This window comes from Talpa occidentalis, unplaced genomic scaffold, assembly GCF_014898055.3.
Source record: "Talpa occidentalis isolate TD23 unplaced genomic scaffold, MPIMG_talOcc4v2.1 talOcc4.4, whole genome shotgun sequence".
Lineage (NCBI taxonomy): Eukaryota > Metazoa > Chordata > Mammalia > Eulipotyphla > Talpidae > Talpa > Talpa occidentalis.
Window position 1 is genome coordinate 35,662,573 of NW_023604295.1, and position 21,130 is coordinate 35,683,702.

General features: G+C 37.6%; 1 long non-coding RNA gene across 1 annotated transcript in view; it reads left to right on the forward strand.

Annotated features, from left to right (window-relative positions):
• Nucleotides 1-6,124, forward strand: part of LOC129146824 (uncharacterized) — a 152,435-nt gene extending 146,311 nt beyond the window's left edge. Inside the window, exon 6 of the long non-coding RNA XR_008554088.1 lies at nt 6,099-6,124. This is a non-coding gene — a long non-coding RNA (uncharacterized LOC129146824). The remainder of the gene's footprint in view (nt 1-6,098) is intronic.
• Nucleotides 6,125-21,130: the final 15,006 nt, after the last annotated feature.

Sequence of the window (21,130 nt, forward strand, 5' to 3'; positions counted from 1 at the left end):
TCAAAACTGTCAGTCAGAGGGAGATTGATTCCTTTCTATTACTTGTTGAACCAAGAAGTTTAGAGACAGAAAAGATCTATGAGGCCATCCAACTCACTTCAAATGTCTCTGCTTTAGAAAATTTGCTTGTTAAAATCAGCATGTCAGGGAAAAATGAAAGTTTATTATTATTTGTTGTTGACATAATAGAAAAGATGAGGAAGAACAACATATACTCATCCATTCTATCATTTCACTCATTTACTAGTAAATCTTCCTCTCCTTCTGACCCCTGACAATAGCCCTTACTCTGTGCCAGATGCCAGACAGGGGCTAAGTTTTGATGATATAAATATGCAGTAAGTGCATGTAACTCAAAACTGGTAAGATTCCATCCTGTCCCCAAGAAGTTCATGTCTCTGGGAGTCAGCTCTGAGAGCCACCAGTGCACATTCACTGTGGTGGATGTGCCACTGGGAGGCCGTGTGCCAGGTACAGCTGTGAAGAAGAAAGATTGAGGTGAACACACCTTATGGGATTTAGAGAACCCCCCCCCCCAACTAAGAAAGCTGCTCTATTGGTACTTGGCGGAAGTAGAGAGACAAACACCTACTTCCTCCAGGCTGGGTCAGAGTCTTCTCATTCTCTTCAAGTGAAGGCACAAAAAAATACTTACTCTCTCTTTGTTTCAGAGTTGGAAGCATCTTCATAGAAAAATTAAATTTCATTATAATCATCCAAGATTTAGGAAATATACCTTCTTGGACTTTAAGCTTCCAGTTTCTGTTTTATTTGATCTAGAGGGATTAGAAGAATCTGTACTTTTATGTAGTTAAGGAAGTAATTCTGATATGTGCCCACATTTGGGAATATTATCAGGCAATTATTCAAATCTGGTCCCCAGGTCAGCAATATCACCACTACCTGGTGAAAGGTCCACGCAGGAGGCCAGAATGCAAAAACCCACCAGGCAGCCCACCTGGGAAGAGGAATGCAGAAGCCTGCCTAGAGAATTCAGGCAATGAACCTCCCCCAGCTTTACAAATCTTTTCACGCCCTACAAACTTTAATTCTTCAGCTCCATTTTAGATTCATGGAATCAATTTTGGGCATGAGGTAATTTTTAGTTTAACAAACTCAATTCTTTTAGTTTAGTAATTTTTAGTTTAATAAACCTGTCAAATGATTCTGATGCAGTTTAAAGATTCAGAATCATGACTCTGAGGTAAGCAAGTATCTATCAGATGTTACCCCTATGGTAGCTGAAGAAAGTTTGCTGAATTGACTGTGTGTATAGTGTGGTCAGCATTAGGAGGACCAAGGGATGAAGCAGTTCAGGATTAGCAATGATGGAAGTGGCTGCCATCTTAGGCTCAAAGGGGCATAGGTAAAGAATAATGTCGCAGGGATCAGACAAGAGTTGGAATTGGAAGAGTATTCAACTAACAGAAACTGTCACTGCCTGACCCTCACATAAACAGGGAGGCAGTGGCAGGGGTGAAATAAATACACAATGCGTTCCCTTCTCTCACCCTCCAAACTCTTACCTGTGTCTTCTAGCATGTAAACCCAACCCGAAGTTCAAGGGAAACTATGCTCAGGTGATAAACTCTGGGGAGATCAAGTTTTCAGGGCACAGAATGGGGCAGAGTGCTGCAGAGAACTAATTAGGCATAGGAGCCAAAAGAAAAATGTAAACAGCATATAACCCAGCCTTCGTAGATTTTTCTTCCCCTAACTTAATTACTAGCCTTAGGTCAGTTCTATTGTGTCTGTATCTTAAAACTGCTAAATCTTTACAAACTTTTCTTTTTTTTTTTTTTTCCTAAAGATTTATTTATTTATTTATACAAGCACTGGGTACAGTCAGAAGCGCGGGAGGGTGAGAGAATTCACCAGAGCCAGAGCGGAGAGCAGAACAGGCAGAGTGAGGAAGTACACTGCTACTGCTGAGGGGGGCAGCGGGTGGCAGGAGAGGTCTGAGTGCCATGTGGGGCCCTCACCAGGTGGCCAGGGATCTAACCAGTGCTGCAGAGGCTGCTGGCAGCTTCACAAACCAGCGTTCAACCAGGGAGGCCCTACAAACTTTTCTAAAGAAACTCATTATTGCTGAAGAAAAGTTAAAAATCTTAAAATCTGTTATTTGTATTCATTGTTCTACTTTTTCCTTCTTGGTGGTAGTCCTTCTATTCTTCACTTACTGGAAGATGCAACCTTGTTCCACTTATATTTTCTATTCTTTGAATTCAACATCTGTTATTTCTTTTATTGTTCCTTCTCTGAAAAGTTTTGAATTACATTCATGTCTGGTTATCTGGTCAGCAGTTCAATTTGTTTTATTCTTCGAGTTACACAGAGAACAGAGCACTGATCTTCTTTGTGTCACTCACTGAAATCTTAACAAATCAGTGTGATTCAATAAACATTTGCCCTTCACCTACAATATGTCAGGCTGTATTAAATGTTTAAACAAGCAAGGAAAGACCCTGACTTTAGGCACCACACCCTAAGATTTATGTATATGAAATGATTCTAAATTGCATTTTCTTATCAGGAACTATAAAATCTTAATTTACATTATTTCATTTATCTTTCTGACATTCTAGGTGAGGTAGAACTAGTAACTAAGACTATGCCATATATTACCTGGAGGCTACAAGGTACAATTATATATTCTCTTGCCAATGTCATGAAATAAGTGCGAGAATTGCCCGGAGTGTCAAGCCTATTGAATTTTGTTTTGGTCAACTATAGTTCCAAATCTTGACTTGTAGAAAGAAAGGAGAAGAGAATCATCTCTTATTTTAGGGAAGAAAAAAGATAGTATAGGATATTCCCTTACATCTTGATTCCTATATTCTGGAAGCTTGAATATTCTGTAATATTCAATTTCTCTGTCAACAAAATCATTAACATCTACCATCTTCACAAAACTGGAAGATTAAACTAATGTGTATTCTGAAGAGCACAAACTAAACTTAAATAATAAATTTATCTGAAAACGTGCATTCATCATGTCAGTGATATGATAGATTCAGAATCTTAGTGCTGGAGTCATCTCTTTAAGGGGCTACCTCCAGCATTTCTGGCTAGTCAGTAAAGGCTGAGGCCTGAGAATTTGTGTTTACCAGCTTGATGCTTATGTTGCTGCCTTGAGAACCATATTTTGTGAACCAATGATTTATTCTACCCCTTCACTTTAAAGATGAGATGACAGAAGCTCAAAGTACTAAGGCAACTTATTTAGGGAGAAAGGCCATGACCAAAAGCTGTCTTCCCTTTCCCATTTCAAGACTTCCTTTGTTCTTCTGAGTGGCCATTTTGTTCATGTTATTCATATCAGATTATGCTGAGGCACAGACTTACCTCCAAACCCAACCTAAGTAAACACACAACTAAATAACTACTTTTTTTTTTTTCTACAAAAAAAAAAAAATTCAAGGTAAGTTCTCTCTCTGCCTATTAACTAGATCTCAGCCAACATCCTCTTCAGAGAAAATCTGTAACCAATACTCTTGCCTGTTTTGGCTTTAATAAAGGACTAATATGACTTAGTTTACTCCTTTCCAACGGCAGATGTCTGAAAACTGATTGGGAACTTTGAGAAATTTACTTATTCTCTCTCTGTATTTCTATTCTCTCCATCTGTAAAACGGGGTCAGCTGTATTGTACCTCATGTGCGAATCTGTGTGCTGTGAGGTTTTAGCGGGTAAGTGACTGCAAAACATGTTGCAGATGGATGTGTTATGGAGGAATGCTTAATATCAAAGTGAGATGTCATTTTCTTTCACTCTGCATCTGTAGTTTGTAAAACAAATGCTTCTAAATTCACAGTATTTTTCTCACATGTACTATTTTTTCCAGAGTGATATTTTCCCAAAGACTCATGCTGACTTAAGCTTCTGGAACCTTGTGGGTGGATCTGCTAAATTAAAGACTTGTATTTAAATTTTCTGCATAACACTGGTGGGCTGAATACATCACAGTGACTGAGGAAAGTAGAAAAGATTTCTAGTCCTATTTGGCAAGTGCAGAACTATAGGTCAGGGACTTGTCAATCCAACCAAATGGGAACCATTTCTTCACCAAAATGGATAAACAAAAATATCACTGGTACCCTGAAAAAACCTCAAATGTAGTAAAATATAAGACTAGCTATCTAGATAATAGAAAGAGTAAAATAGAAGGAGGGAGAGGGAGGGAAGGAAGGAGAAAAGAACAGAGAGTGTGTGAGAGAGAGGAGAGAGAGAGAGAGAGAGAGAGAGAATCAGGACCTTGGTAACTCTCTAACTATTTAGACTTAGATTGTGAGGTTCTACATTTCAGTTCAGGTATCCCAGTTCTTGTATGCATAAATAAATCTTCTAAATAAATAATAAATAAATAAATGAGCTTAATAAAGATCAAATGAGAAAATGAAAGCCCTTTGTAAAGTGTGATCCAAAAGTGAGATATTCTTTTTTATCAATATTTTGTATACTTTAAAATTTTTGAGGTACAAATGCATTATAGCCTTATATGTTTTATGTGTGCATCATTATAAATCAACATCTGTATATATATTACATTCACCACTAAAATCCAGTATTTGTTTTTCTCTTCAAGAATTTATTAATTTGCCATTCATTTTCAAAAGGATATAGCTTGGGGGTACAGCATAACACCTCCACATGTGCATGTTTCATATGCTCTCTACCACAGCTCCAGTGGCAACATACCACTGTGAACCCCTCAAACTCTCTGCCTCCTCCCCCATCCCACTGGTAACCACCAGAGTAACACAAAGACTGTTATTTTTGTTGCCTTTTCCCATTTTGTTTTCTTCAGTTGTTTAAATTCCACACATTTAGCCATATGGAGAAACCATACAGTAACTGTCTATCACTTTCTGAAAAGTCCACTATTCTGCATTCTTTAACCAACTTCCATGTTCTGCACAGAAAAAAAATGGTATTTTTTTTATATTTTGAGCATATTGTGACCATATGCTTAAAACATCTTTACAGTAATAAAGAGAATTGGAACCATGGCATGAACTGCACTCCCATATAGATATCTACTTTGTGTGTATATGTATGTGCACACGGGTGTTTCTGTGTGCATGTAAGTGTGAATATATAGTACATGTAGAATTATATTTAAATTTCCTGCATAACATTTATAGTCATTGAAATATTTGTGGAGATTTTATCTAAAAAAATGAAAAGAGGAAAGAATGCTCAAGGAGTGAAATAGACTTGGTAGTTACTACGAGAGAGAAGTAAATCTCTCTGCAACACAGGTCTGAGTTGCTCCGGTTCAGACCTTTTGTCTATTTTCTATAACTCAGGATTATAAGTTTAAATAATTTAAAATTTTAAATAATAATCTTCTGTCAAGGGTTTATAGTAAGTGCTATTTTTTTTCCCATTAATAAATATGGCTTCTCAACACTTGAGCACACTCCAGTCATTTGTGCAACCCATTTAAACTATGACTTTATCTACTTTTGAGTCACACAGTTATATTAAGAATTTTAATATTACTTAGAAACAAATACCCACTCAAAATCATACAGTTCTGTACTTGAGCTGAATTATGTTTAAACAGCCCAACAAATCTGCGAGTACTATTCTCACTAAGATATTGTTGGTGATTCTGTATGCATTTATATTGCTATATGACTGACTAATCTCTCATCTTAAATTCTATGGACTAGTAGAGAAAAACCTGAAGATAAGCACTGGTCTGGGGGCTGGGGTGGAGCAGACCTCCCTTGGCCTGGTGAATTCTCTAAGATTCAAATTCCTCATCTACAGACTTAGGATAATAATTCCCACCTCAATTATTATCAAGAGAGTTAAATGACCAAGATACACATCTGGAGAAAAATACATGTTTGAAGTTATCTTCTCTCCTTGAGTTTGATCAAAAGCAATTCCATTTAGAACTGGGAGATTCTCCTCACTCAGATCAGCAGAACACAGGACAGGTCGGATAGAAAACACATAATTCATCACAATTAGACGAAATATAGTTGGTCTAAGTGGTGAAAATGAAGCTGCAGGAAAGAGTTTGTATTTTGCTAAGAGACAGCAGTGATATAGAAGTCTTTTTTAATTTTTGTTCTACTTTCCAGGAAGTTCTGGGTGACATGAAGAAAAGCACAAGTATTTTAACATGGACCCTGGCCTTTAAAACTGTCAAAGCTTCCTCTTTGTAATCTGGCTTTTCTGAGATTCAACCATGTAAGAATCTTCAATCATACTGGACAATAAACAAATACTTTTAATAACTCTTCTATATTTGTTATTCTAATTTCCAATGATGAATAACTGTACCTCCCTCATAAGTATCTGAGAATTTTGTGATGCAATTTTAAAAATCAATTTCTTTATAAAGATAGGGACCCATAAAGTTATTTGACTGAAGCCCTGCGCACTCTATGGTGTCTCTGGTCATTGTCTCCCCTAAAGTGACAACATAGTGCCAAGACCCCACTACTGGTAGTAGTAGCATTAGCACCAGCAGTGGCAGAATTATTTGTTGGTTTATGAAAGCACAAAGTCTTAGAATCACTGCTTTAAGGCAACATGGCACCAGGTCCACTCAGAATGCCTACACCCTCAATTTGGTCCTATCACTGGTCTCAAAAAGCTGTACTTAGATACTTAGCCCCCAGCTAATAGAAGAGAAGAAAATGTAACCACTTAAGTGCTCTAAACTCTCCAGTCCACTTCATTATGCGTCTTCCTTCTGCATCTCCCTTCTTATCCTTCCAAAGAAATTGATTTACCTTATGCAATATTTCAGAAGAACAGTGCTAAAATGTTTGAAGGGGCAGATTTATTTTTATAAAATAAATCTTCAGAAAAGTCCCAGGATATCAAAAGGTTAAAAATGGGAGGTGACAAGTTCCAAAATGGGACCATATTCTCTGAGGTTTCTCTAGAAAAATACCCATATGATGACTGTCCTTAAGTAGTAGCTGATGAGGTTATAAGCAAACACTGGAAACCTCTGAAGACATTCTGTCTTTTTCTTTGTATGAATCAATTGTATATACTGATCAAGTAAATGGTAATTTTGTTTTAAGGAACCTTGAAAAGTGTGTAGGCATCCTTTTATTTCACTTTGCTCTGGAGACCTTACAGGACACTTAATGAATTAATATGATGCAAAGTATTTTGATCACCAAAGTTGCATTTCTCTTCTCACCCCAATTAAGTGACTTTCTGATCATACTTAACTCCTTTAAGGATCTTCCAATTTCCCCAATTCTGCACATTAGAACTCTCCTTTCTTTAAGAGTTGTCTGTGTGCTACATACTACTGCCTTAAATCCCAAATCAGTTGTTTTTTTTTTTTCTAGTCCATTGCCTTCCTCCTAGCTCTGTCCCATATTCCTTTCTTCTTTCTGGCCATCTTCTACTTTTGTTTCCCAATCACTGGATACAGAACTGTATGTTATCTAAGTGTACTTTTCTTTGGAATTAAGCTATAGAATAGCAAAATCTTAGAAATCTCTCAACTCTTGTAGTTTTTTGTTTTGGAATAATTTAACGACTGAACTTTAAGGTCAACAGAAAATTACCTATAAGGACAATAACAAAATTATATATTTTATTATGGGCTTTTCTTTTCACAGACTTCTGTAAAAGGCAAAATCATTCAACCTTACAATAACTCCATTGAAGAGATGTGCTTCCACATTTGTCTTCCCTGGAGATCTATGATGTTAACAGAAATCACAGAAAGCAATATTATTATATTATGTTTAATTCATTAACTTTCCTTCTTTATTAAATAGAACAAGTGCATTCTTATAGCACTAGTTTATATTTTATTTGTTAAACTTGTTTCTATTTCATGTGTTAAACTTCCCAAGAACGGCCCTCCCTGGTCACACAAGGGGTTAAGCACTGCACAATGAAGCGACCCGCAGCCTCTGCAGCACAAGTTTGATCCCCAACCAGCTAGGGAGATTCCCACATGGCGCAGCAGACCTCTCCTGTTGTGCCTCCTGCTCCCCTCAGCAGTGTATTTCAGTCAGTCTGCCTGTTCTGTTCCCCACTCTGTGTCTGGTGAATCCTCTCACCCCCCGCATCTCTGGCTTGTACCCCAGCTCTTGTATACATAAATAAATAAATCTTTAAAAAAAAAAAAAACTTCCCAAGAACACCAATGCATTTATTTCCATTAGTAGCTTTCTACTTTACACAATCTAGTAAATTTAGTGGATCCATTTTATGGATCCATCTATCTGTCTATCTATCTATCTATCTATCTATCTATCTATCTACCTACCTACCTACTTTTTTTTTTTTTTTTTTTTTTTAAATATTAAATTTTATTTTTATATTCCCCCATACAATTGCAAACGCCCCATTCTGACCCCAATCCTACCTACCTACTTACCAATCCATCTACATATCTATTTATAATTTAAAAGATGGTTAAGAAGGAATCCCATGATAACTGTTCCAGGTATCTAGATACATTATTTTAGAATTTGTTTTTGGTAGAAGTTACCATATTGCCATACCTATTGAATGAGAAACTGAAATGTGGAGACTAAAGTTTAATTTCTTATGATCCTTTATAGTAATCATCAGAGCTATTCACTGAATATTCTGGACACATAATATAATTGTATTTCCTTGTCCTCTCATAATAAGACATGTCTACTTTTGCATACTTTTGGTCAATGCAATATGAATATGTTGATGTATGATATATGTAATTCCCAGACAAAAGTCTTTACAAGCTGGCACCTGACTCATCATGTTCCCTTCTGCTTGCCATGGTAACTTCTAATGCTTCAGGCAACAAAGACTGTCAGCTTACATAAGTCAAAATGATATAGAGAAGAGTCTCCAATAAATCCACAGTGGACTTGCATAATGAATGAAAAATTACCTTTTCTTGTTTTAAATCCAAATTCCAACTGAAATATGGAATTATTTGTATAACAGCACAGCCTAGCTTATCCAAATTATGCAATCAAAAGAATTACTCATTCCTCTGACAGTGTAGTTACTCACTTGTTACCAAATTTGCTGAACTTCTATAGATTCCTTTTAGTCATGATTGGTGTTGGGTGGGGAAAAATGCATAAGAAAAATCCTACACACTCCAAATTTTATTTAGAAGGCAGGTCGTATAATGAATCTATGAAACAAGGCAGTATGTATTAAGGGTCTGAAGGCGATGACAATGTACTAAAGAGTTTTGAAGAACTAAAGATCACTTCTTATCAAAATGCCATAGAAGCTTGCAAGAGAATGTGACTGGGAAAGAAGCCTTACAGAATGTGTATAGGTGGCAGTGATGGAGTCTCCCTAGCACGATATAGGGTGAACAGCCCCAAGTCAAGTGAGTGGAGGGTTTGGTCAAAACAAGTGAATGTGATTGTGCAGCTCAGGGCTAGATTCTCAGGAGGATAGGAGCTAACATTTGGGGATGATGACCACTCCTTGAAACAAATCAAGTTCTGTGGGTTTCTGAGACAGAAGCACCACATATGTGGACCTGTCATCATCTTGTGAAAATGTAGGGCATTTTAATCAGTAGGACACAGGGTTAAGATTATTCATTTCAAACCAAGTAACTGCATGCATTTTCATTTTTTTTAAAGTACTGCACTCATGCTCAGTTAGCTTCCTTTTCATAAGTTTAGGGTGGTCTAATATATTTTTCCTTTTCTCTCTCAGTATAAATTCCCATATTTCCAGATAAATTCCTCTTCCAAAGTCAGACCTAAGCATTTTATTTGCCCTGCTTTTCTCTTTTTTTTCTTTTGGTTATACATTAGTCCACTAAAGTCAAGTATTATTCTTTCTCTGCAGGTTTTTTTTTTTCTATTTTTTGTTGTACTTAGCAATTTCTACTCTGTGTCATGTCTAGCCTAGAGGATAATATTCATGTCTTATTCCTCTTTGTATTTCCTTTTGACTTCCTACCCTCACCCAACCCAGATGTTTCTGCTGTGTGCTAGATATTTGTTGGATAACTGCTTTTTCTCATTTTCTCTAGCCATTTGTTTTGCTCATGGACCCCTGCATTTTATCTGTCCAAAGGCAGATTTGACTACTCTTGACCACAGTGAGCACCCACTCAATCCTTATGCTAACCAGGGGCCCCAGCCATCCCATTTCAGCTGTGTAAACTAAAAGTCAGATCACAAATCTGCCAGAATATTTGTGGTTAAGTCATTCGGCCACCTTGGGATTGTGTTAACTCTGTGTTATGGTTTCAGGGAGTGTGTGTGGGTTAAGGATTGATTTGACTTGCATTGCTTTTTTTTAAAGATCTGTAACAGCATAGCAGGTTTCAGGTTCACTTGGGTAACATGAAGCCAGCAGCTATGAGAATTGGTTTTGTTTGCTTTCCATCAGTGTTTGATATAAAACTAGTGCCCGAAGAAGGTGAGGGGCCATGAAAGCATTCTATTTGAAGAGGAGGCAACTTCCTTTCTGGCTTCTAAATTGAATGTAATCTAAAGAGTACTGTTCTTGAAATAATCAATTGTGAGGAGAGTGGGGAGTTGACTTTTTTTATATTTGATGTTTGCCCCAGGCTATGGAGATTTCCTGCTTTAAGCAACTCTAGTGGAAGGAACGTTGCAGCTGTCTGGCTTGTCTGGACTCCAGATGCAGTCAATAAGTTCTAGTTTCTCAATTGGTGACTTAAGTCTCCTGGGCTTAAATTTTTGGTTCAGTTTTGTTATGAAACTGAACTTTCTGACTCCTTCTGCCTTTGGCATTTTCATCTTTACATTGAAAAATGTTGAAAGATATGTTTGTTTTACTTTTTAAATGGGAAGCTGCTGATCTACAAATTTGTGGTAACTTCTGACAGTATAAATAGATGCACATTTAAAATCTACAAATTCTTATTTTATCGGATGAATGACTAGAGTCAGTCATTAATATAGTAATGGAAGAATATAAACGTACGACAGATCCTAGAAACCTTAAGGTTAGAAAAGGCTTGGAAGAAACATGGTGTCCAACTTCTAATTAAATTAAAAAAAAAAAAAACAGCAACAGTATTCCAGTTGAAGAAATTGCTCTCCCAAGACAATACAGCTATTTAATAACAGAATTAATTGTCATAGAGTGAAATTATATTCAATTTTTAAAAGGGGGCATCAAAGAAAGACTAAGGAATTATTCTGGAGTGAAAGGAACTAAAGAGAAACCATGACTAAAGGCAACATATAATCCTGGTTTGGATCTTTCCGCAATAAAGTAATCATTGCAACAATAGGGTAGGAGGTTAATGCAGTCTATGGATTATACGGATGTAGTAGATTAGTATTCACTTTCCAATTTAGTGATGATATTGTGCTTAGTAAAATATGCCTCAGAATTATGAGCTAATATAAGATATTGAAGGACTAAACATAGCAAGACAGCAGCCATTTTAAGGAAGACAACCATTTTGAAGAGCACAGCTGAGCCCAAGTTTCGTTTCAGGGTAAAACCACAAGTTCCACAAGGCAAGGATAAACAAAACTTAAAGGTTGCCAAAGAAAGGTACACAATCAGATTGAACTTGGTCCCTGTTGAGAAAGGTCCCCTTTTTCTGATATGAAAGGTCCCCTTTTTCTGCTGTCAACAGAGTATAAAAAACAGCTTGTCACCCTTAAAGGGGTCCTTCTCTCAACCTGATGAGACTGCTGTGTCAGTACACCAGGCAGAGTCGGACCCTAGCTTAAGCTAGCAATAAAGCCTTTTTGCTTTTGCATCTCTGGCTCCGTGTAGTTTTTGGGAACCCTGGACGGAGTTGAGGCGCCAACTCCTAACACTAACAGGGTTATGTGGCCTAATGGTTCTAATGATTCAGGGATATAAATACTCTGTACCATTCTTGCAACTTTTCTCTATTTGAAATTATTTTTCAACAATAATAAAAAAAGAAAGGCAATATTTTTAATCATATTATATTTATTTACCTTTTTTTCAAAAAGCCGGAATGGGTTTCCCTGAGCCACTGTCAGGTGAGCCCAAAGGTCCTGTTGGTCACATCAGTGGCTGGAGCAAGCAACCCACTCATTCAAATGTAGAACTGAAGTGTAGCCCAAAGGTGCAGGGGGGTGAGAGGAATCACCAGAGACAGAGTGGGGAGCAGTACAGGTGGATCTACTGAAATACACTGCTGAGAGGAGCAGCAGCAAGACAGGAGAGGTCTGCTGCGCTATGTGGGTCAGCTTTCTAGCCTGCTATCAAACTCAGGCAATAAAGGTGGGCCTTCATGGTGATAGCACTGAGATTTAACCCCCTAGACCACCAGTCCTGATTTTAAAGAAAAAATGTCAACAAACATAATGTGAGACACAGAAACAGTAGGCTGGCATGAAATACACTAAATGTTGAGTGTAATTTAAGGTTACTTTTCTTTTGTTTTTATATTTTCTGATTCTTTTCCACTTATTATGAATCTTTTTTTTAAGATTTACTTATTTATGTATTCAAGAGCTGTGGTACAGGCCAGAGATGTAGGGGCGGGGCGGGGGTTGTTGAGAGGATTCACCAGAGACAAGAGTGGGGAACAGGCAGATTGACCAAAATACACTGCTGAGGGGAGCAGAAGGCGAGATAGGATAGGTTAGCTGCACCATGTGGGTTGCCCCCTGGGAGGCCAGGGATTGAACTCACCCTGCAGAGGTTGCGAATTGTGTCATAGTATGGTGCTTAATCCCTTGCGCCACCAGGGAGGCCCATTATGAATCATTTTGCAAAAAACACTGCTGAGGGGAGCAGCAGAAGTGACAGGGGAGTTTTTGCTGCACTATGTGGGCCAGCTACCTGGCCGGGGATAAAACTCAGGCCCCAGTGGTGATAGCATAGCGTTGAAACCTATCCCCTAGGCCACCAGGAAGGCCCATCCCTATGTGTCTGTAAACCAGTCATAATTTCTTTCCAAGATAGAACCTTACAAAGAAGATGAATGGCCATCAAAATTGGGCAAGACAGAGACAGTAGCAACTACGGGATATTTATGATACTCAAGAAAATATAGATAAGAGAAATAGAAAGCTATCAGTATTTAAGAATTCAAGAAGTATTTTTCCCATAAACTCACTCTGAGTTAATTGCTAAAGAACAAGCTTCAGAAGATGAAAAATATGAAAAACACATCATCCTAAATTCTGGATTGACTATTAAATAAAAATCTATTAACAGAACTAAGACTAAATTAGAGTTTAATAGGATGGCAATAGTAGATAGTGATCAAACAATCACAAAGTTCATACTGGGAGCAGAATGAGGTAAGTACAGGCAAAGCATGTTTTCCTGCCCCCAGTAATTATATCGGTGGCAGTAGGATTAGTAGTGTTATTTGGCATGAAATGAGGGGGAATGGAGATGTGTAAATGAGTGTAGGCTATTTCTTTTAGCTCTCATGCCATTGAGAAAGAAGAGTGTCCTTTTGGAAGAAAGGTGATACAGACATAATATGGAAAAGAATAAGTAAAACTTCTATAATCCTGAATTTGAGTTGCAAGTATCAATATGATCTATGAGGCGATTTGCTTTAAATATATGTATTTTTTTTGTTCTTTCCATTGAAACAATATCCATGAAGTGACACTGAATATACTAATACCCTGATAGCGATTATCATACTGAAAAGCGACTTCACACTGGAAAAACAAAAACAAGAACAGGGGATTTTTGAGAAATGAGTAATTCTTCGTCTAGAGCAGGAAATGTAGAAGATAAGCTGCCGCGGACCAGCACAGCAGTAGAGGATGACGCCGTCTCAGGGTTGAGAGACTGCGTAGGGTGGTCAGGGATTCGGTTAAAGAAATGACAAACAGACACACTTCAAGAGAGAGTGTAAATCTGAGTGTAGTTTTCTTTGGGTTTGTGGCCAGTATTTATATGTTCTCTAAAAGCATAGGAACAGTGAATATACTTTTCACAAAGTAATATTTTTATCATAAAAGCTAACAAAGCCAAGGACACAACAGAGAAATCATTAAACTAACAATTCTATTGTTACACAGAGTTTAGTAATGTTTCATTTGTATCAGCCTTTTTATATTTTTATTTTTTAATTAGCAACTAACGACCAGAAAAGGGAAAGATTTTAGAAAGACAATTGTAGCAGAATAAGGTTTGTAGATCTGAGACAGCGAGATAAGGTTCCAGGTGGTCAGCATTTCTTTTAATCATCTCTGTAGTGGCTTCTGGTGGTCGTTATCTCTTGGCAGGCATTCGGCTTCTCTGCAACTTAGGGAGTTTGCTGTTCTCCCCCTGCGCGCATGGTTCCTTGCCCACGCCGGACCTCAGGGACCATGGCAACAGCCATTAGCCCTGAGGGTCACTGCAGGGGGAGGTGCAGCAGGTCCCCCTTTGTTTTTAGAACGAAGTTGGTAAGCATACATGTCACGCCGGATGAGGTTGATGGACCTGTGAAGTGAGCGGACACAGAGGGGAACAAACAAACAAAGGAGCAGGAGTCAAAGATTGGAGAGTGGAAGCCAGAGAATGGGCAAAGGAAGAGACTGAAGTATCCAGATAAGATTTGCTGATAGCAGAGATTTCAGATTGAAGGGACGAGAGGTCATGAGAAAGGTCATTGTCATGCCAGATGCCCAATAGGTGATGTTTAGTAAGATTCCAATGCAGGGAAGAATTATAACGCAAAGGTGTAACACAAATGAAATGAAACTGAACGTGGCAACAAGTAGACAGTTGTTGTTTGAGAAGTTGAACCTCATCAGTAATAGCAATAACAATTTCTTCCAGAGCATTTAACTTTCTTTCTAACTTGTAGTCAATGTCCCGCTGTGTAGAGAGCGCCATGGACACGTTTTTGGTAAGGTCATTTACAAAAGAAGCTGTCTGAGCTTCCTGAACTAAAGCAACAGAGGAAGCAGCCAAAGAGGTAACTAAGGAAATCAAGGCAGAATGCCTAGAATAATGGTAACAATAAAACGCTTAGGACGAAGAAGAGCATGTACTTCATTTAAAACTTGCATGGCAGTATTATCATACCAAGGCATATCATGTCAATCAACAGGTAACATAACATTAGGGGGGTCTTTTAAGTAAGACCACCACAGGATACATACGAGCAAGAGAGGGGGTAATACAATTAGTAACAACACAGCCAGAACAATGCACGGAGTAAGAAGTCCCACGCAATTGAATGCGTGTAGCTGAGGTGTTTCCCAGAAGTATAGCGAAGGGGTATCCAATGCAGGCACGCACTGGGATCTTAGCGGTGTCCTGTCCAGGTTGTTTGAAGTGTACATCATCAAAGGCAGCAAAAAGACGAAAAAGTTCAGGCTTTATGACAGAGCTTTCTGTCCAGGGAACCGGGTTATTCAGTCCTGCCAATGGAGGCAAGCTTCCTCATCATTTTCAGAGGTCTCTGGAACCCTATGAACAAAGCAGCAGTTTCTCCACATTTTAGTTTAGCTCTATGTCAACTTCCTGGAAGAATTGTACTCAAAGCCACACAAAAGGTTAGCTCTGCTAGAAAAGGGAAAAAAAAAAAAATATATATATATATATATATATATAAAACAGTCTGGTCAGTCAAAACAAGAAAACTTCGTTGAATTAAGGCAAAATGTAAAAACATTTTCAATGTTATGCCAAACAAAACAGTAAAAATCAGGTGTATTTCCAACAGTCTATACAGTCCTTTGTAGAAAAAATTTTTACTCTCAAAAGTTTATCATTTTGAATCAATTGAGGCTCTCTCTTTTTTTTGTGTGTGTGTGTGTGTGTAGAAACAAGTTCTGCAGACATTAAACCATTGAAGTATATAATATTGCAAGGCAACAATAATCATTGACAATTTACATACATATCAGGTATTGAAAGATTTTGTTTAAGAAAACCAATGTTAACATTTTTGTACATATTAGAGTTTTACCATTTTCCCAAGTGACAGTGATTCCCTTGTAGTGTAACTTTACCAGGTAAACCAGATAGGATAAATTTATCTAATGTCCTTCCTAGGAGGAAAGGGGGAAAGTTTGTGGAGTGTCTCTAAAGCTCTGCTGAGGTTCCACAAAATCTCCTTTAATGGATTAAATGACAGGCTACCAAATTTTACTTTAATTTAGATTTTTGGGAAGCTGTGTCATAAATACTAGAAAACAGCAAAAACAACCACATTTAATCTCTATAAAAATTCTAGCCCTAAGTATAATATTGACAATCAAATCATAACCTTTAATTGTCATCTCAAAAACCTTAGTTTTTCAGACACTAAAAGTCATTATGTACCCAACATCATTAACCTAGACAAGGGCCAAGATTATACCCAATGCTAGTGTATAAGTACATGTTTTGAAACAACCCATTAGATTATAACTCAGTTACTATTAACCAAAAATTATTTCAGCTAATGTGTTCCCAAAACACTAAAATAATATAAATCATTTGAGTATACAAAATTTGTTTTCATAAAATTCCTTTTTAAGATGTTCAACACTTTACTTAGCTTTGTTACTTTTAATTCTTTTAGACCTTTAACATTTGTTTTAACACTTATGACTTTACTTTTAGGACCATTAAAATATGTATTTTTAATACGTGTTTATGTTTGTAAACACACATTTCACATTACATCGATTTAGGATTGTCACATGTTTCATTAGCAGTAAGGCATTATAATACATTATAATACTGTCATCTCTTCGAATTAGATGACTTAAATATGAACACACAAGGTAATATGACATTAGAATTTTTAGCTTTTACAAATAGGTGCAAAAAGTAAACCTGAAAGTTTAGTTGTAGCTTTAGTTTTTGTTATGACTGGAATTCCATTTTGCATGGCTGTTAATAACATAATGGCACATACCTAGGTTTTTCTAGGCTGGCTAATAAAGAAGCAATTAGGCAAATCAATAAAAACAAAAAAAATCAGAGCACCATATAGATACTATGTACATTTTTCACATACATGTGACTCAGTAGGAAAGACAAAAGTAACTTTTATACCAGAAATTTCTTTTGAAATAAACACATATAAACAAAGTATTAATACTTAACATAACTGTAAGGCATATATGCTTTGAATTATATTATAAAATTTAAACAAGTTTTTGTTTATTAAAAAATTGTTTGATCAAGATGTCAAGATTTGTATTATGATAATTTATAAAGGCGCCATCTATAATTAGTCCTCCGGAGGTAAAAAACAAAACAAACACAAAGAAAGACAAACAGATACAGAGATATTTTGATGCACATTTAAAATTTTGGCCATGTGTATATATTTTGAAACATAGTTATTATCAATATGTGTGACGATACTGAGGTTTTTAATGAGTTAGCAGCTAAAATCTGTACACAGAGTAAGTGTTTAATCTTAATTATTACCAAAGACCTTGGGCTCGAGACCACAGCAGTCACAGCAGTTTTTACTAACTTTTTTGATAAGAAAATATTTTTGGAGTTTACATTTTTAAGAAATGATTCTTTGGCTCTAGGTTGTTAACACATTATGTCACTGGGAACGGGCATATATTAAAACATAAAAGAACACTGTTATCTAGAGAACAGGAGAAGAGGTAAATTTTTACAGTCTGCCTGTAAAATTTGAGGTTTAGAATTTAGCTCAAAAATGTTTGTATTATCACTTTATGTTTTACCAGGTTAGTTTGTTTTAACAAGAAACTTAATGTTTTACAGGTCCCATAAGTAAAATTAAAAGCTTTTATTCAACCAATAAGCATTTTGTATAGCTTGTTAGCAGGTCAAAAGTAACTCAGCAGTTTTTGCCTAAGACAATCTAGACTTTAAAATCAGAGAAACACAGGGAAATGGAACTTTTTTGTAGAATGAACCAAAATAGTTATTTAAGGTGGATAATAGAAAAGTTTAGTCCCCCACAGCAGGAAGGTAGTAGAGACCTGTCAGTGATACCAACACTGGAGAAAAAGTCCAGGCAGCTGCTTGTTGAGATCAAGGGCAGCCCCCACCAGCCCACTGCAGCGGGTTTATACTATTTTAATAAAAACTTTTTATTCATATTATAGTCATATAGTCTCATACACTCATATTTAACCATTTTTTATCACTTTAACAATTGTGAATGAACTTTGAATACTATTATTTATAAATGCTTTATTTATTTATTTATTTATTTATTTATTTATTTATTTATTTATTTTTAAAGAAACAAATGGCAAAACTCCACCAGGGGGAACCTAGCCTCTTCCCCAAATAATTAACAAGAAAAGATTGGAGCATTTTTTTGTTTGTTTGTTTCATTTAAGATCATGAAGCATTATCTCTTATTTGTTTTTTGAGTTTTTATTTTTATCTCAACAATTTTAGCCAAGTTCGAGCTGGAAATTTGGGCTGGATTTTGGAATGGTCTCATAATTGGGAGCCGATGCCTCTGCAAAGAGGTCAATATTGGCTCTAGAATTAACTTTTGGCTATTGAAAAACAATTTCACTATCCCAATAATCCTGATCACTTTTTCTAATACTGCAGGCTATTTTTTCTTTTACCTTTTGTTTTGCATCTTTCATTTTGCCTCCAGCCAGGCAAAAACGACCTATCTGTTCAGGCAATTGTTTTATTAATATGGGGCTGTCAGCTGAGTCCTCTTTGATGTTATTTAGGGATACAGACAGCCATAAGTTTTTGAGTTTTTTATTTATTTTCTCTAATTCAGACCCTTGATCTAGTGCCGCGGGGGAAGCATTTAAGGGAACTTTCATGAATAAGATTTTTATGTGATGCAGTTGTAGGTTTAGTAACGACTGGAAAAAGAGTGGTGGCTGGGCGGGAGGGCTTATCATTTTTGAAAGTTAATTTATCTAGCATTTCAGTATATTCATGATCACTAAGCTCATCCTCCGAGTGGGGAAGGGATTTTTCAGTATGGGAGTGGAGGCTTGAGCAAGTAATGATGTTTTTGCTAGGTCTTTGTTATTTTTAAGATTATCCTGAACCTCTTTCTGTTGACTGTCCCACAATTCTGCCTCAGTTTCATCAACCAACAAATCCTTAACCTGTACCCACAAGGACAAAGCCTGTGTCGGGACTTGAGATGGTCCATGAAGATCATAGAATTCTTGTACTTCTTTTCCTACTTTTTTCCAGGTTTCTAGTGATAAACTGCCTTGTTCTGGAAACCACAGGCATACCCGCATTATGAATTCATAAAGTTGCAACAAGACATTTTATTTACTTTAATACCGCGTGCTTCAATCATGTTTTTCAGTATAGAAAGAAAAAGATCTCTGTTTTTGGTCTGTTGTTGACCCATGACCTCGTGGTGCTTTTGTTCACTCACCCAAGGTCTTTATTTCAACTGTGCTGTCCGGCCCGTGTCCCTCGCAGGAACTTGCGGAGGCGTCTTAGCTAAGGTCTGTCCGCATAAACCCCAGACCAGGCTGCTCCAAGGAGCAGATGACCGTTATGCCTTATGACGTCCTCCACGGGAACCGCGGGTGCAGCCCACTCAGACTCCGTAGCCCTAAGGCCGTGGAGCCATATTCATGCACTCTCACACACACTCAACACCATGAGTGTGTTTTCAAGTTTAGAAAAACTTCTCACTGTCTCAAACTGATCACCCTTTATCAGCGAGCTCCGGACGCTCCAGTGAGGATCCTATCCCTGACTTTTAAAAGAGGGTATTTTTACTTTTTTTTTTTTTTTTTTTTTACTTTTTACTTTTTTTTTTTATAGAGGCATGTTTTTATTTTATTTATTATTTATTTGTTTGTTTGTTTTCGTTTATACATGCACTGGGTACAGTCAGAAGCACGGGAGGGTGAGAGAATTCACCAGAGCCAGAGCGGGGAGCAGAGCAGGCTGAAGGACCGAAGTACACTGCTGAGGGGAGCAGCGGGCGGCAGGAGAGGTCTGCGCGCCATGTGGGACCCTCCTCCGGTGGCCGGGGAGCAGCCGGGGATCGAACCGGTGCCGCAGAGGCCGCGGGCAGCTTCGCAACCCAGCGCTCAACCGCTGAGCCACCGGGGAGGCCCAAAAGAGGGTATTTTTAAGGGAAAAATTTACTCACACACTCACACTAAGAAGGAGATAGCTTACCCAACTCAACCTCTTCATTACTCACCTCTTTCTTTAGGTGGACAACTCAGCAAAATTTGAAGTCGGACCCCACGTTCGGGCGCCACCTGCCACGGACCAGCACAGCAGTAGACGATGAGGCCGTCTCAGGGTTGAGAGACTGCGCAGGGTGGTCAGGGATTCGGCTAAAGAAATGACAAACAGACACACTTCAAGAGAGAGTGTAAATCTGAGTGTAATTTTCTTTGGGTTTGTGGCCAGTATTTATATGTTCTCTAAAAGCATAGGAACAGTGAATATACTTTTCACAAAGTAATATTTTTATCATAAAAGCTAACAAAGCCAAGGACACAACAGAGAAATCATTAAACTAACAATTCTATTGTTACACAGAGTTTAGTAATGTTTCATTTGTATCAGCCTTTTTATATTTTTATTTTTTAATTAGCAACTAACGACCAGAAAAGGGAAAGATTTTAGAAAGACAGTTGTAGCAGAATAAGGTTTGTAGATCTGAGACAGCAAGATAAGGTTCCAGGTGGTCAGCATTTCTTTTAATCATCTCTGAGGCGGCTTCTGGTGGTCGTTATCTCTTGGCAGGCATTTGGCTTCTCTGCAACTTAGGGAGTTTGCTGTTCTCCCCCTGCGCGCATGGTTCCTTGCCCACGCCGGACCTCAGGGACCATGGCAACAGCCATTAGCCCTGAGGGTCACTGCAGGGGGAGGTGCAGAAATAAGCCTGGAATATTCTTTCATAGAATGAAGCTGGGTGATACCAGAATTAGGGTCAGAATTTTGGTCTCATAACTCCAGTTCATTCAGCATCTTTCCTGCACACTATTTAGCCACAGCGCTAGGACCATCAACTTCCTCTAGGACTTGCCTAGACTACATACATGTCTTGTTTAGAGAGTTTTTCTGTCTCTAACTTCTCCAGTTCATAGTTATGGCTCATTTTATGGCAAGAACAAACACCTGTTCCATGGAATCTAAATTCTAATCCATTGCAAGCTTCTTTCATATTGGCAGCAGCAATGTCCAGCCTCTATCTACTGGGATGGATCCAAACAGGTGTCTGAGAAGCAAAAGTCCCCTTATTATGTTACAAAATGCCTTGCCATGTGGTAATGTCTATTAATTAAAT